Consider the following 14,628-nt stretch of genomic DNA (forward strand, 5'->3'; position numbering starts at 1 on the left):
AGCATTTTATTTTCTTACCAGTTTCATTTTCTACCATTGCTTTGAATAGTTTGAACTTTCCAAGTGCTTCTGTTTTTTCTCTAAGAAAAGTAACCCGACACATTCTAGAATAGTCATCAATAATTAGCATGAAATATCTATCACCTTGTAAGCTTTTAGTTCTAGATGGACCACATAAATCAGTGTGAATCAAATCAAGAGCATTATTGGATTTTTCAGGAATACTTTTGAAAGTAGCTCTAACTTGTTTTCTAAATTGAAATTCCTTACATATTGTATTCTGAGGTTTGACAATTTTAGGTAGATCTCTAACTTCCTTAGAAGTACTGATCTTTACCATGAAATCAAAGTTTACATGACAGAGTCTCTTATGCCATAACCAACTTTCATCTATATGTGCAATCAAGCATGTTTTTTCACTGTTATTCAAATGAAAGATATTACCTTTAGTCTGATTACCAGTTGCAATTTCCAAACTAGTTCTATTCATGATTTTGTATTTTGCATTTTTAAATTGTAAGTGAAATCCTTTCTCAACTAATTGACCAACACTTAAAATATTATGCTTTAATCCTTCAACATAGTAAACATTGTCAGTGTTATGCTTACCATAAAGAGATATTGTACCCTTACCATTGATTGAACAGGCTTTGTCATCTCCAAATCTTACTAAACCTCCATTGTATTCTTGAAAGTTCAAGAATTTACCTTTGTCTCCTGTCATATGATGTGAGCATCCTGAGTCAATGATCCATTCATCCTTTACTTCAACTTTAGCTGCTAGGGTGTATTCTATTGGTTGAGCAGTAGGTGCCGGTTGATCTTCTGTTATAGAAACAAAAACCCATGCATTGTCTACCGAATCCTCATCAGAATCATCAGTTACACCTTCATCAGCAATGTAACAAGATTTGTCTTTGTTCTTTTTAAATCTGTATCTCTGATATTCAAGATTAGGCTTGTATGTTCTTCTAGCTTCTTCTCTTACTCTGGGATGTCTATCAAGGCATCTCGAAGCCATATGACCAATCTTATTGTAGTTAAAAAATTTAAAGGGTGCTTTACCTTCATACTTACTTCCAACTAGACCTTTAGGCATTTTCCTTGCAAAGAGTGCTTCAAGTTCTTCAAGTTATTCATTTTCTTTCCTACTTTCTTCAAGTTCTCTTGCATAAAAGGCTTTCAAATCAGATTTGTCAAATGATGGAGCAGATGATGTTGATTCTTTAACGGATAAATCTGTCTTAATAGTAGCAACAAGACCAAATTATTCAATTTCAAAAGCTGAAAGTTTCCCAATCAATGTATCCCTAGTTACTGATGTATTAGGCATTGTTCTTAACTCATTTATAGCAGTAACCTTCATTTTATATGTCGGTGGCAATCCTCTTAAAACTTTTGAAACAATTTCATCCTCACTTAAGGTTCCTCCACAACATTTAATACCCAAAGAAATTTAATTTACTCTTTCCATAAAAGTAGAAATCCTTTCATCTTCTTCCATTTTTAGATGTTCATACTTGACCCGGAAGCTTTCAAGTTTTGCAATTTTGACTGTGGAATCTCCTTCATTCAGTGTTTCCAAATGATCCCAAATAGCTTTAGCAGTAGACCTATCTGATAGTCCCATGATTTGTTGATCTGATAATGTGCTCAAAAGTGCTTCTCTTGCTTTGTAACCATTTTCCTCATCTTTAGCCAAGTTAGTTGGACTGGGTTGACCAGCTACAACAATAGTATAACCTTTCTTTGTAACTTCCTAGACGTCTTTTCCAATGCAATTTAGATGTGTCTCCATTCTGATCTTCCATATGCCATAGTTGGTTCCATCAATTTTAGGATTGTCCTTCCTGAAATAGTTAGTAGACATTGGATCTCCTCAAGCTGTTAAACTTTTGCAAAAGAGGACTAGGCTCTGATACCAATTGTTAGGTCCCAGAGACAACTGAGAGGGGGGCGGTGAATCAGTCATCAAATAAATTCAAACCAAAAACAACTTAACCAACTTAATGCTTAATACCAATAAACCAGTTAACTATTCTAGTAGATAGTTTTAATAATTAATTGCTATACCGGTAAAGATTAATGCATGAAACATAAAAACAAAGTCATCCACAACACATGACACCAATATTTGTACGTGAAAACCCTGTAAGGGGAAAAACCATGGTGTGAAACCTTACCCACAATCAGATGATACTACTGTAGATAGTAAGTGTACATAAATGGGGTCTGCACATGCAAAAAGGCCAACAGCCTAGAGCTCACTGCTCAATCACAAAATGGGACTCACACTAACTACAGTTGGATGGTTAAATCCAATAAGAATGTACTGCATAAAATAACATCTTCATATGTTGGATTCAGTATTGGTGTAATCCTGATATTCTTTCACAGAAACCTAGCTTCACCTTCAAATGATGTCTACGTGTATTGCACTGCTTAATCTCGCATATACCTTCACACAATTCTTTTTCGCATTCCACACTTGATCTTACAAATAAGATCTTACATTTATACCATAACCTAAGACCAATTTTAGTAGGTCGGCTCTACAAGATATTACAATAAAAATATTTTACAAACAATATAATATCCGATGCAATAACTGATTGAACATGTTAGCTTAATGTATTTACAACAATAATTAATCATCTCCATAGCGTGCCATGCTGATCTGGAAAAGATAAACCTACCGGTGTAACCCTAGATAACCCTAGACCTATTTGTCGGTAAAAGAAAATATGCAAATATGAATATATCAATGATTAATTCATTAAGATAAGATGTCCACATGATGTCTTTGATATTACCAAGTGTCTTTCATATCATTCCAAGTGCCGGTGATCATTATATCCTGTTGGTGAACCATATACTAGTAACTGTGCAATAATTACTTGCTTGTCGGTGAATGTTGCTAGATCTCCAAAGTGCTAGTGTTTTAGTAGGTGTTGACATCAATGACAAAACCATACCAAAATACCAACAAACTACACTATCAAAATTTGTCATATGCTTCATCCACAATAGTTCATATAATATTTCTCACTATAACCTCATTGTACCATGCCCTTGAGAGTTGATATTTAGGTTGTAAGTCTATTTTTATCTTGCCCAATGATATTGTGTCTTAGCCTGCAAGTCTACTCAAGGAGTAGTGAGGTTCCTTGGAAGTGAGCCTAAAACAAACATTATAATACCTATTTCACATATTGTGAGTTTATCGTCACCATGATTTTTCCCACGTTTGGTTTCTGCATAAAAATCTTGGTGTTCTTCTGTGGTGCATGTTCTATTTATGTTCTTTACTTTTGTTGTTTTGATTTAATGTTTTAAAGGTTGATGAATGGTTAAAATTTAGATAATGTTGGTTGACCACCCCTCTCAACATCTAGGTGTGTTCAACAATTGGTATTAGATTAGGATCCTAAGGTAATAGTCTAACAACTAAAGTAAATATTGTATTTGAACTTAGATGATTTTAGAGTAGATTCTTATAGAAGCAAAGTTAGAAGAAATGAAATTATTTGGTGATTAAAATTAGGGTTCCACCACCTAATGGGTAAACCACTAATTTATATGGGACCACCTTACATTAAGGGAAGAGAATTGAACTTAATTGATCCAATATTAGAAGGACTAAATTTTGATCAAGTTAATTCTTCCCTTGTTAGAGTTGAAAATTGAATTGCAATTATGTTTGATTTGCAATGCTAGATCTAGGTCAAATAGTGGGAAATTGACATAAACCAACAATAATAGAATGTTCCAGATGTCAAGAAGATTTATAAACCTAGATATAAGGAAGGAAAACATATCAGACCATGTAATGGAAGATTCGGATTAAATTATCAAGATTGAGGAGAGTATGTCACCTTGGTCCTCCCAATATTGGGGTAGATAAACTAGATCTTTTTTGGATTAATATGACACATAAAATTCACTATTGAAAGGTTGTCACAAATTATTAGGACTTAGGGGAGTCAACCATCTTGGTCCTCCACTTTTTAAACCTTCAAAATCTATGTCTTTTTGTCATTGTTTACACTACCAGACTCCTTGTTTGTGGCTCTTGAGTCAAATACCTAAACATAGAAAGAAGGAAATGGGTTTGGTTGATGGGGGTTTTCCTTAGGTCACACCTCAGTTTAGGAATTAAGCTTGAATTAATAATTGAAATGGAATTGAAAATAGAACTAAAATGGAATACTTGCTCTCATGAAATTCAATAGATCTCTCTATGGTGTAACTGAGAGCTCACATATAATCTCCCAGGTTACCAAATGAGGTCAGTAAACTTCCTTTTATACCTAAACATCGATTAAATGTTTAAATTTTGGAAGCAATCCAAAATGAAGCCAAATTCTCCACCCACATTAGGTGACCATTGTGAGGTCCCATTTTGGGTCCTAATTGGGAGGACCAACGCACCCAAGACATCTTGGTCTTGTCAATTAGGACTCAAATTAGGACTATGGTTTAGTTAGGAGCTTAAAATGGAGACTTCAAGATGATATGGGGAACTTTAAGATACACACTAAGAATTGGAGGCTAGAAAACCAAGATGAGGGATAGGCAGGGATGAAATTTTTTAAGGATACAATTTATGACACTACATATAGCCCCCACTTTAGTAGGAGTATGAACCTATGTCCATACTCACAGTAAAGTACAAAGTCACTTTGAAAAAAATTCATGAAGATACCAAAAAGACAAGACACACCAATGGCCCAAGGACATAGGAATGTAACATGTACCAAACATGTCATGGTCTGTGAACAAAGTGTACAAAGAAAGTCTTGTGGTGTATGCGTGAATTTTAATATTGAGTAGAGTGTATGCACCTACATTAATGCAAATGCATATGCCTTATACAATAAATATCTTGATGGTAGCATACGTGCATAAAAAATACAAGTACATTTGCACAATGCGATGCCCCCAAGAAACGACAAATCCAAGGGAAATGGTCACAAAACATATAGGAAAAATCATATAAGGAACCCACTAGCTAAGGTCAGTATGCACTTTTGATAAATAATATGTATCAATAATAATTGCATTGAATCCAACTCATCCCCAAAGGTAGTGGAACTATGAACACAATGGAGGAATAGCACATAATATTAACAAACAAATGTATTTCTAAGTCAATATGGAAGAAACCAAAAGAAGATCTCAATGATTTTCATTATCCTAAAGTAGACAACACAAAGGAACATTTATGAACAATAGCACATGTATGACATAACATTGATATGAAATATAGAAGAATTGAGATACAAATATGGGAAAGTCACAATAGATTTGACCTGTTTATTATCTTGCACCAATTGAGTGAAAATGGTAATCCAAAGAGAACCTAACATAACATAGAGACATATCAAGAAACACATCATGAGGAAAGAACATTATGCACAAGGAAACACATGCAATAATCTATAGTATGAATGAAGATAATCAAGCAAATCATCCACCTCCCAAGATTTATTAACATCATTTAGAGATGGTGGACAAGATGCAAGAGGATCAACTCTGAGAATGATATATGAAACTACTACAAGTTCTAAACAAGGACCATTCTCTAATTATGTGTCACTTTGTTTGTCACTAGGAGTTAGGATTAAATCTTTTGAAAAGTGTGAATATTATTCATGATTAATCTCAACATGTTCATACATATCGTCAAAATCATTAGGGTCATCATTTTTATAATGAACAACATTATTATCACCATCCATATCATCATCTAAATTAATCATAATAAGATATCTAACACAAAAATAAATTGAACCATCATTTTTATTAGGAATATTTAGTTTTGGTGATTTGAGTTGAACTTCCTCCCTAGGGTTAGGCAAAGTTTGGACAAATGGTCTAACTAAGTCAATATTTGATATCTTCAATGAGGAAATGGTTTGGGAAGAAATTTCACAAGCCTTGGCATGACATCTTAGTCAACGTTCTCTCCCACAATGATTTCTTTTAGTTTTACTCAAGACTTGTGAAGGTTGAGTATCATTCAATATAGGCTAATTTTATTTTCTTTTATGGAGAGGAATGGAATGTGACCCACTAATTTGAGAGATACTAGATTCTAGGAATTTTCATTTATAAGATATATTAGGTGGGACCGCAACACATATACGACGATTAGAATGTGTAGGAAGAAGACTAGGTCCAAGGTGAAGACAAGGAATATCCATTGGTGAAGGATCTCTAGGTTTACTTAAGGCCATTATCATATTAGATTTCCATTTTTTATAAGATCTAAAAAGAGCATCCTCTCTATGATTTAGAGGTTTAGGTTGTTTAGGCCAAAAAGTAATCAAGGGTGAAATTTCCACACTTCATTGTGGGTTGGTAAAGGCTATTATTAATTGTAATAATATTCCCATTGTGAGGGAATTTCAAACACTTATGGATTGTAGAAGGTATAAATTTCATGGAAGAGATCCAAGGATGGCCCAACTTCCAAGGATTAATGAAGCTGATATGTCATGTAGTTGACATAACAACTATGTAGCTAACATATCATGTAGTTGATATGTAATGTAGTTGATATATCATGTAGTTGATATATCATGTACCTGATATATCATGTAGTTGATATCATGTAGCTGATATATGTTCCATACAACTACATAACATCTATATCAACTTATATCAACTGCTTAGCATATAACAACTTCTTGACCAATAAATCTCACAAAAGATAGAGCGGAAGACATATAACCTTCAACCAGAACTATTACTAGGTAGAATGCTTCTTCATCTATTTTTATGATCACAAAATTACATAGCACTTTTCATCATGTATAATATAGCACAACCAGGCCACAAGGTTATATGTGGACTAGCCAAACCACATCTGAACCAACAAGTTTGACATTAATGAAAATATAATATTGTGTTTACAACAATCTCCCCCTTTGTCATTGATAGGAACACTTGTGCATAATAATAAAAATAATTCTCCCCCATTGACATAAAGGACATAGGTTTATTTATTATCTATACATATTTGTAATCTTCCTCTATCAACAACATTTCTTCAAAACTAAGACCCAAAAAGATCTCCAACCTTTTAACATATTACCCACCAAAAATTAATTTTTAAAAGATTGTTAGTCTTTCTTTAAAGATTGTTATCCTTTCTTAGTAGTCCAAATTTTCTTTTACTATTCTCTAAGACATGCAAGGAATGAATCCCATGAACCTATTGTAGATGAGATAACTCGATTCTAACATTTGTATGGAAGACAAAACTCTACTGCATTATCAAAGGTGTTCAAGTTCTTTAAATCTTGTTCCACCTTTTATGCAACCTCCAAAAGTCTAATAAGAGAGGGCAACTATAATTCAACTACTTCCTTAAGAGAACAAATTTTTTTCTTTAATTTATCTCTTTGTTGGAGCAAGGATAATTGTCAATCGAGGTGACTAATCTTGGCTGTAACAATACCATCATTGTCCTTGTATACATCAAATGAACTGGATAAACTAGTAATCCTTGTGGTGCAGGAGCACCTCATCAACAAGATATTCATGACCCTAAAGATGAAGACTATGATCATTAGGATGTTTTAGAGTGTCTTGTGTTTCATGTATGCCAATAAACCCCACCATGTAAGCCCATGCCACCAATTAGGCAATTTGAGAAGCCAATTGGGACAATATGGTAAAAAGGGGTAATAGATGGTTTAGATTCATGTTTAATAGATTTTAGACATGTTTTATGTGTTTTTGGCTGGTCCATGTGTGTGGATCCCAACCTTAGGAAGTATGACAACTTTGTGAGCAAAATTGCAAAAATGCAATTTCTGGAAAAATGCAACTTTTGAGTGCAAAAGTGCAACCTTTCGTAATTCGGTTGGGGGAAGCCTTAAATGGCTCCAACCTACTCCAAACTTGGTGGGAAACCATTCGAGAGTTTTATAAGCCTTGTGAGCTTGATTCCCAAGGTGGGTGTTGTTGGAGTTTGAGTTTATGAAGCAATAACATTCAAAATACTTTAGTTTTCCTAGAAATTTTGAGTTTGCAAGTGTCGTACATGACTGTACGGATTGGTTTGAACCACAAAATCCATGTAGCAGATAGGGTCATGAATTAGTTTTCTTTTTCTGGTGGTCTGAGTTCTTAACTATTTTGGAGTAGAGAGAACCCTTCATTTTTCTGACTGTGACCCGAAAATTAAGGGTTTGGAGAGGGTTTTGAACCAAAATGGCTTTATCTTGCACTCTGATCCATTAGAAGACTCTTCCTTTGGAGGGATGCAAGATAATCCTTTTTATTTTAGTGATTTTATGTTTTTTTGCAGGGGAGACCTTGTTGTGTGGAGAAATGAACAGATTTAGGTAGGCATTTCTATGTGACTACCTAGGGCAAGTTTTAGGACAATCATCATATTTTGTCTTAGCGATGGATTCTAGGTTTGCAACCCTATAATTAGACATTATCAATATCCCCTACATGAATATTAATTTTATTCTTCATTTGGTATACCGGTAAAGATAGTTGCTTTGGAAAATAGGGCTAATTGCCCTTATTAGGTCTCTTAGCCTCTAGAGGGAGTAGACCTTATATTTGCAGATCTCACCAAAAAACTTTTGGGATTAGTATAAATCCCAAAAGGGTATCTGAAATACCAATTTGTTTTTATGGGTGTGTGGAATATTTTTGAGTTAAGGCCAAAACACCGGTATAAAAGGGCTACTAGCTAAAGGGGTAGGTTTACAAAGTAGGTATAAGATTTGATGCCCAAGATCAAAACCAGTATTTGAAAGAGGTCTTAGATGTTATGTGTGGACCAAATACAAAATCCCAAGGAATAGGGATCACTGGTAAGGTATTTTTGAAGAGTTGATGCCTTTTACTCATCTTGAGTAAGCCCATGGCTAGTGAGTGTCTGAGTAGTTTCATCCAAGGTGTAGAGTCCTTCCTTGCAGCACCCTTGTGAGTAGTTGAAGGGTCACTAGCCTAACCTTATTTGGGCTTGTTATTAGGAGTTTTGGTAGGCCTCTGCATCAAGTGGTATCAAAGCAAAGGAGTGTCATTTGGAAGAGAAGGAGAAGCCAAAATGTTGGAAGAAGAAGGATCACATGAGGCACCTTCAAGAATGATTAATGCAGAATTGAATGTCCTGGTGAAGAAGCATATGGCATAGGGAAGAGAAGTTAGGGTTGAGAATCAGGCCTTGAGGAATGAGATGGACCAGTTGAAGGACAGAGTGGAGAGGGGAGAGGGGAGAGAGAGACTATGGAGAAGAAGGGGATGAAGAGGAGATCCCTATGCAGGAAGAGTTAGAGGAACTTGTAGACAAGAGACCCCTAATGAGTGTCCTCAAGTCCATGGAGAGAATAACAATGGATGTGAAGATGGATTTACCAGTATTTATAGGCAAGATGGAGCCTGGCACTGTGATGGAGTGGATAGACTCCTTGGACAATTTTTTTGAAAGTGAAGACATACTAGACCACTAGAGGGTGAAGATGGCTCAATCCAAAATGAAAGGGGCTGCACTAACTTTGTGGAATTTCATCCAAGATGAGAGGGTGAAAGAGGGAAAGAGAAGAATAGCTACATGGAAGAAGATGAATTCTTTGGTGAAAGAAACCTATGTTCCAGTGGATTACAATATCCAATTGCATAGGAGGAGAAAATTTGAAACAAAAGGAGATGGACGTGAGTTCCTATACCGATGAGTTAATGAAGTTATGTGTGAGGAATAAGGTGAAAGAGAGTGAAGATGAGAAGGTGGCAAGGTATCTCAATGGGTTAAGATTTACAATCCAGGAAGAGTTGAATCTCCACACCCTAGAGATAGTCCAAAAGTGTTTTCAATTGGCACTCAAGGTGGAGGAGAAGTTGAAGAGAAGGTAGGATCAGAATGGTGGAGGTAAAGGGAGACAATAGAGAGGAGGGAGAGGCCCTTTTAGAGGTAGAGGAAATGGTTTTGGTTATCATGGAGACTCCAATCAAGAAGGCAATAGAGGAGAGAGTAGTTACAACCATGGAGGAGGCTACAATCCAAGAGCGAGCTTTAAGGGTAGAAGACCACCCTCTAGAGGGAGATCCCAAGGTAGAGGACCTCCTAGGTGGTACAACTATAATCAGGAAGGGCATATGGCCAATAGGTGTCCGAAGAAGGCTTCTACCTCCATGGGAGAAAGGAGAAGCAATTTGGTGCATGAATTTGATTGTCAAAGTGTGGCAAGTGCAATTACTTATCAAAGTGTGAATGCTCCTGATAGTTATGGATATCGTGAAAGAGGAGAAGCCCTGATGATGAGGAGAGTAGTAACCACCATGAAAGTACCTGACAAGGAGCCTACACAAAGGAAATCTCTTTTCAAAACCACTTGCAAGGCAAGAGGAAAGGTATGCAAGGTTCTGATACACTCTGGTTCCACTAAAAATTTTGTATCACTTGAAATGGTAGAAAAGCTTAAACTTAGGAAGTTGCCTCACCCATATCCCTATAAGGTATCATGGCTCACCCAAGGTTAGCAGGCAATGGTAGAAGAGAAGGCTTAGGTGGAGTTTCAGATTGGGTCTTACAAGGAAAGATTTCTATTTGACATAGCCAAAATGGAAGCATGCCATCTCTTATTTGGGAGACCATGGCAGTATGACTTGAAAGCTCATCATGATGGGTTGAGAAACACCTACTCAATCACCAAAGATGGGAAGGTGATAGAACTCTTACCTCTGATAGAGGAAGAGGTGGAATCAAAAGGGAAGGATACAAGAGTGTTGATGATAGAAGGTAAATAGTTCATGAAGGAGATTGCAGAGAAAGGTGCAATTTGTTATGCCCTCATGCCTAGCCCAAAGGTGACAAGGAAAGAGCAGTTTGCAGAAGAGAAAGAAGGAGGACCAAAGCACATAGACCCAACAGTCAGACAGTTTCTTGATAAGGATCAAGGCATCATCTCAAATGGAATGCCAAGGTCCCTACCACTTCTAAGGGACATCAGTCATGGCATAGACCTAATCCTTGGATCTACATTGCCAAACAAAGTAGCCTACAAGCTCACCCATACCAGAATGCAGAAATGGCAAGGAAGATTGAAGAGTTGCTTGAATAAAGACTAACTGGCAAAATTCTAATCCCATGTGTAGTACTGAGAGTCCTTGCACCCAGGAAAGAAGGCACTTGGAGACTTTGTACAGACTAAAGAGCCGTCAACAAGATAACCATAAGGTATAGGTTCCCAATCCCTAGAATAGAGGATTTCCTTGATTGCTTAGGGAGTGCTAAATATTTTATAAAAATGGATCTAAAAAGTGGATACCATCAGATTAGAATAAGGCCAAGGGATGAGTGGAAATTTTTTTTTAAAACTAATGAGGTGTTATATGATGGAAGGTCATGCCATTTGGGTTATCCAATGCACCTAGTACCTTAATGAAGTTAATGAATGAAGTTTTGGTGGAATTCATAGGAAAATTTGTCATAGAATACTTAGATGATATCTTGATCTTTAGTCACACAAGGGAAGAGAACCTCAACCACATAGATATGGTTCTCAAGAGGTTGCATGAAGAACAACTAATGATCAATTTGGAGAAGTGTTTGTTCATGTAGGAAGAGATCATCTACTTGGGGTTTGTAATCTCACAAGGTGAGTTGAAAATGGATCAAGAGAAGGTGAGTGCTATATTGTCTTGGCCTACACCTAGAACTATGAATGATGTCTAGAGATTCCATGGTTTAGCAACTTTTTATAGGAAATTCATAAGAGGATTTAGTCATATTTGTGCACCCATGCTTGATACCATAAAGGGAGGACAAAAGTGCAGGTTTAGTTGGACCAAAGAGGCAAATGATTCATTTGAGACATTGAAGAAGAAGGTTGTAGAACAACCAGTCCTTGCCTTACCAGACTTCAACAAGATATTTCAGGTTGAATGTGATGTAAGTCACATGGCAATTGGAGCTGTACTCAGTCAGGAAGGAAGGCCTATTGCTTTTTTTAGTGAAAAGCTAAATGATGCTAAGAAAAGGTACTCATCGTATGACTTAGAGATGTATGCTCTAGTACAGTCCTTTAAGAAATGGAGGCACTATTTATTGCCTAAGGAGTTCATAGTGATTACTGATAACTAGGCACTCGGTTTCATAAATAGTCAAGAGAAGCTTAATCATCGACATATGAAGCGGATAGAGACCCTACAAGCCTTCACATTTATCCTCAAACACAAGAAGGGAGTCAAGAACAAAGTTGTTGATGCTTTGAGAAGAAGAGTCTTGATTGTAAACCAAATCAAGATGGAGAGTGTTGATATTGATCCCTTGAAGAGTATGCATGTTGTTGATGAAGATTTTTGAGAAATATACAAGGTATGTGAAACTTTGAGTTACCGGTATCATATTGAGTTTTTTGATTTTTTATACAAGATGGATTGTTGTTTAAGGGAGCACAGTTGTGTATTCCTAAATGTTCCATGAGGTTGAATATTATTAGGGAGAAGTATTATGGATCTATAGCATGTCATTTCGGTCTTGACAAGACCCTAGACCTTGTGAAGAGACATTATTTTTGGCCTAAATTGTAGGCAGATGTGAGAAAGTTTGTGGAAACATGTGTCATATGTTAGAAAACCAAGGGGAAGTCTGCAAATGCAGGTTTATATCAGCCTTTACCCATTCCTTCTAGGCCATGGGAGAGCATAAGTATGGAATTTGTGTTGGGTTTGCCTAGAACAAGGAGAGGATTTGATAGTGTCTTTGTATTAGTGGACAAGTTTAGTAAAATGGCTCATTTCTTGCCATGTAAGACTTCTTGTGATGCATCATATGTTGCAAAAATTTTCTTCAAAGAGATAGGCTAGATACATGGATTGCCCCTAAACATTGTTTCAGACAGAGATGTGAAGTTCATAGGTCACTTTTGGATGACTCTTTGGAAGAAGTTGGGAACTAACCTAGCTTTCTCATCAGCCTACCCTCCTCAAATAGATGGGAAAAATGAGGTTGTCAATAGGTCATTAGGAAACCTATTAAGGTGTTTAACAAGGCAACATGGAGAGAACTGGGACAACATTTTGTCATAGGAAGAATTCTCATACAATGACACCATAAATAGGAGTACAGATAAATCTCCTTTTCAAATTGTTTATGGCATACACCCAAGGGGAGTGTTGGAGTTAAGAGATCTACCCAAAGAAGAAGCCATTAGTGCAGATGGTGAAGCCTTTGTAGCAGCCATTAAAGAGGTGCATGAACAAGTCAAGTCTCATCTCCAACAATCTACAATGAAGTCTAATGCTCATGCTGATAAGAAGAATAGAGATGTACATTTTAATGTTGGGGATTTGGTATGGGTACATTTGAATAAGGAGAGACTACCAAAAGGAAAATACACCAAACTCATGCAGAGGAAGATTGGACCATGTCAGATATTGAAGAAGTGTAGACAAAATGCCTATGAGATCCAACTTCCTCTCAATCTTGGATTATCACCCATCTTTAATGTGTGTGATCTTACACTTTTCAAAGGTACTGACAATGAAGAAGAGGAACCAATATAGGTTGTAGTAGACAGTGACATTCCAAGGCAGGAATCACCTTAGTTGAGCAAAGTGATTCACACTAGAGTTACAAAGAAGACACAGAAAAAGGAGTGCATTGAGTACTTGGTGGCTTGGTAGGATAAACTAGATTCTAATGTGGTTTGGATGACAAGTGAACAAATATCCAATCATGGTGAAAATTTACAAACTCTGATCTCAAGTGGGCTTGAGATCTTTTCTTTCAGGGAGTATGGTGCAAGAGCACCTTATAAACAAGCTATTCATGACCCTGAAGATGAAGACTAGGATCCTTAGGATGTGTTAGAGTGTCTTGTGTTTCATGTATGCAAATGAACCCCACCATGTAAGCCCATGTCACCAATTAGGCAATTTGAGAATGCAATTGGGACAATGTGGTAAAAAGGGGTAATAGATGGTTTAGATTCATGTTTAATAGGTTCTAGACATTTTTTATGTGTGTTTGGTTGGTCCATGTGTGTGGATCCCAACCTTAGGAATTATGACAACTTTGTGAGCAAAATTGCAAAAATGCAACTTTTGGAAAAATGGAAATTTTGAGTGCAAAGTTGTAACATTTTGTAATTCAGTTGGGGTAAGCATTTCAATGGCTCCAACCTACTCCAAATTAGGTGGGAAACCATTGGAGAGTTTTATAAGCCTTGTGGGCTTGATTCCCAAGGTTTTTGTTGTTGGAGTTAGAGTTTATGAAGCAATAACATTCAAAATACTTTAGTTTTCCTAGAAATTCTGATTTTGCAGGTGTTGTACATGACTGTATGGACTGGTTTCAACCACACAATCCATGGAGTAGATAGGGTGATGAATTAGTTTTCTTTTGGTGGTGGTCTGAGTTCTTAACTATTTGGGAGTAGAGAGAACCCTTCATTTTATTGACTGTGACCCAGAAATTAAGGGTTTGGAGAGGGTTTTGAACCAAAATGGCTTTATCTTGCACTTCAATCCATTAGAAGACTCTTCCTTTGGAGGGACGCAAGATAAGCCTTTTTATTTTAGTTATTTTATGTTTTTTTTTAGGGGAGACCTTTTTGTTTGGAGAAATGAATAGATTTAGGTAGGCATCTCTATGTG

This window comes from Cryptomeria japonica, chromosome 11, assembly GCF_030272615.1.
Source record: "Cryptomeria japonica chromosome 11, Sugi_1.0, whole genome shotgun sequence".
Taxonomy (NCBI): domain Eukaryota; kingdom Viridiplantae; phylum Streptophyta; class Pinopsida; order Cupressales; family Cupressaceae; genus Cryptomeria; species Cryptomeria japonica.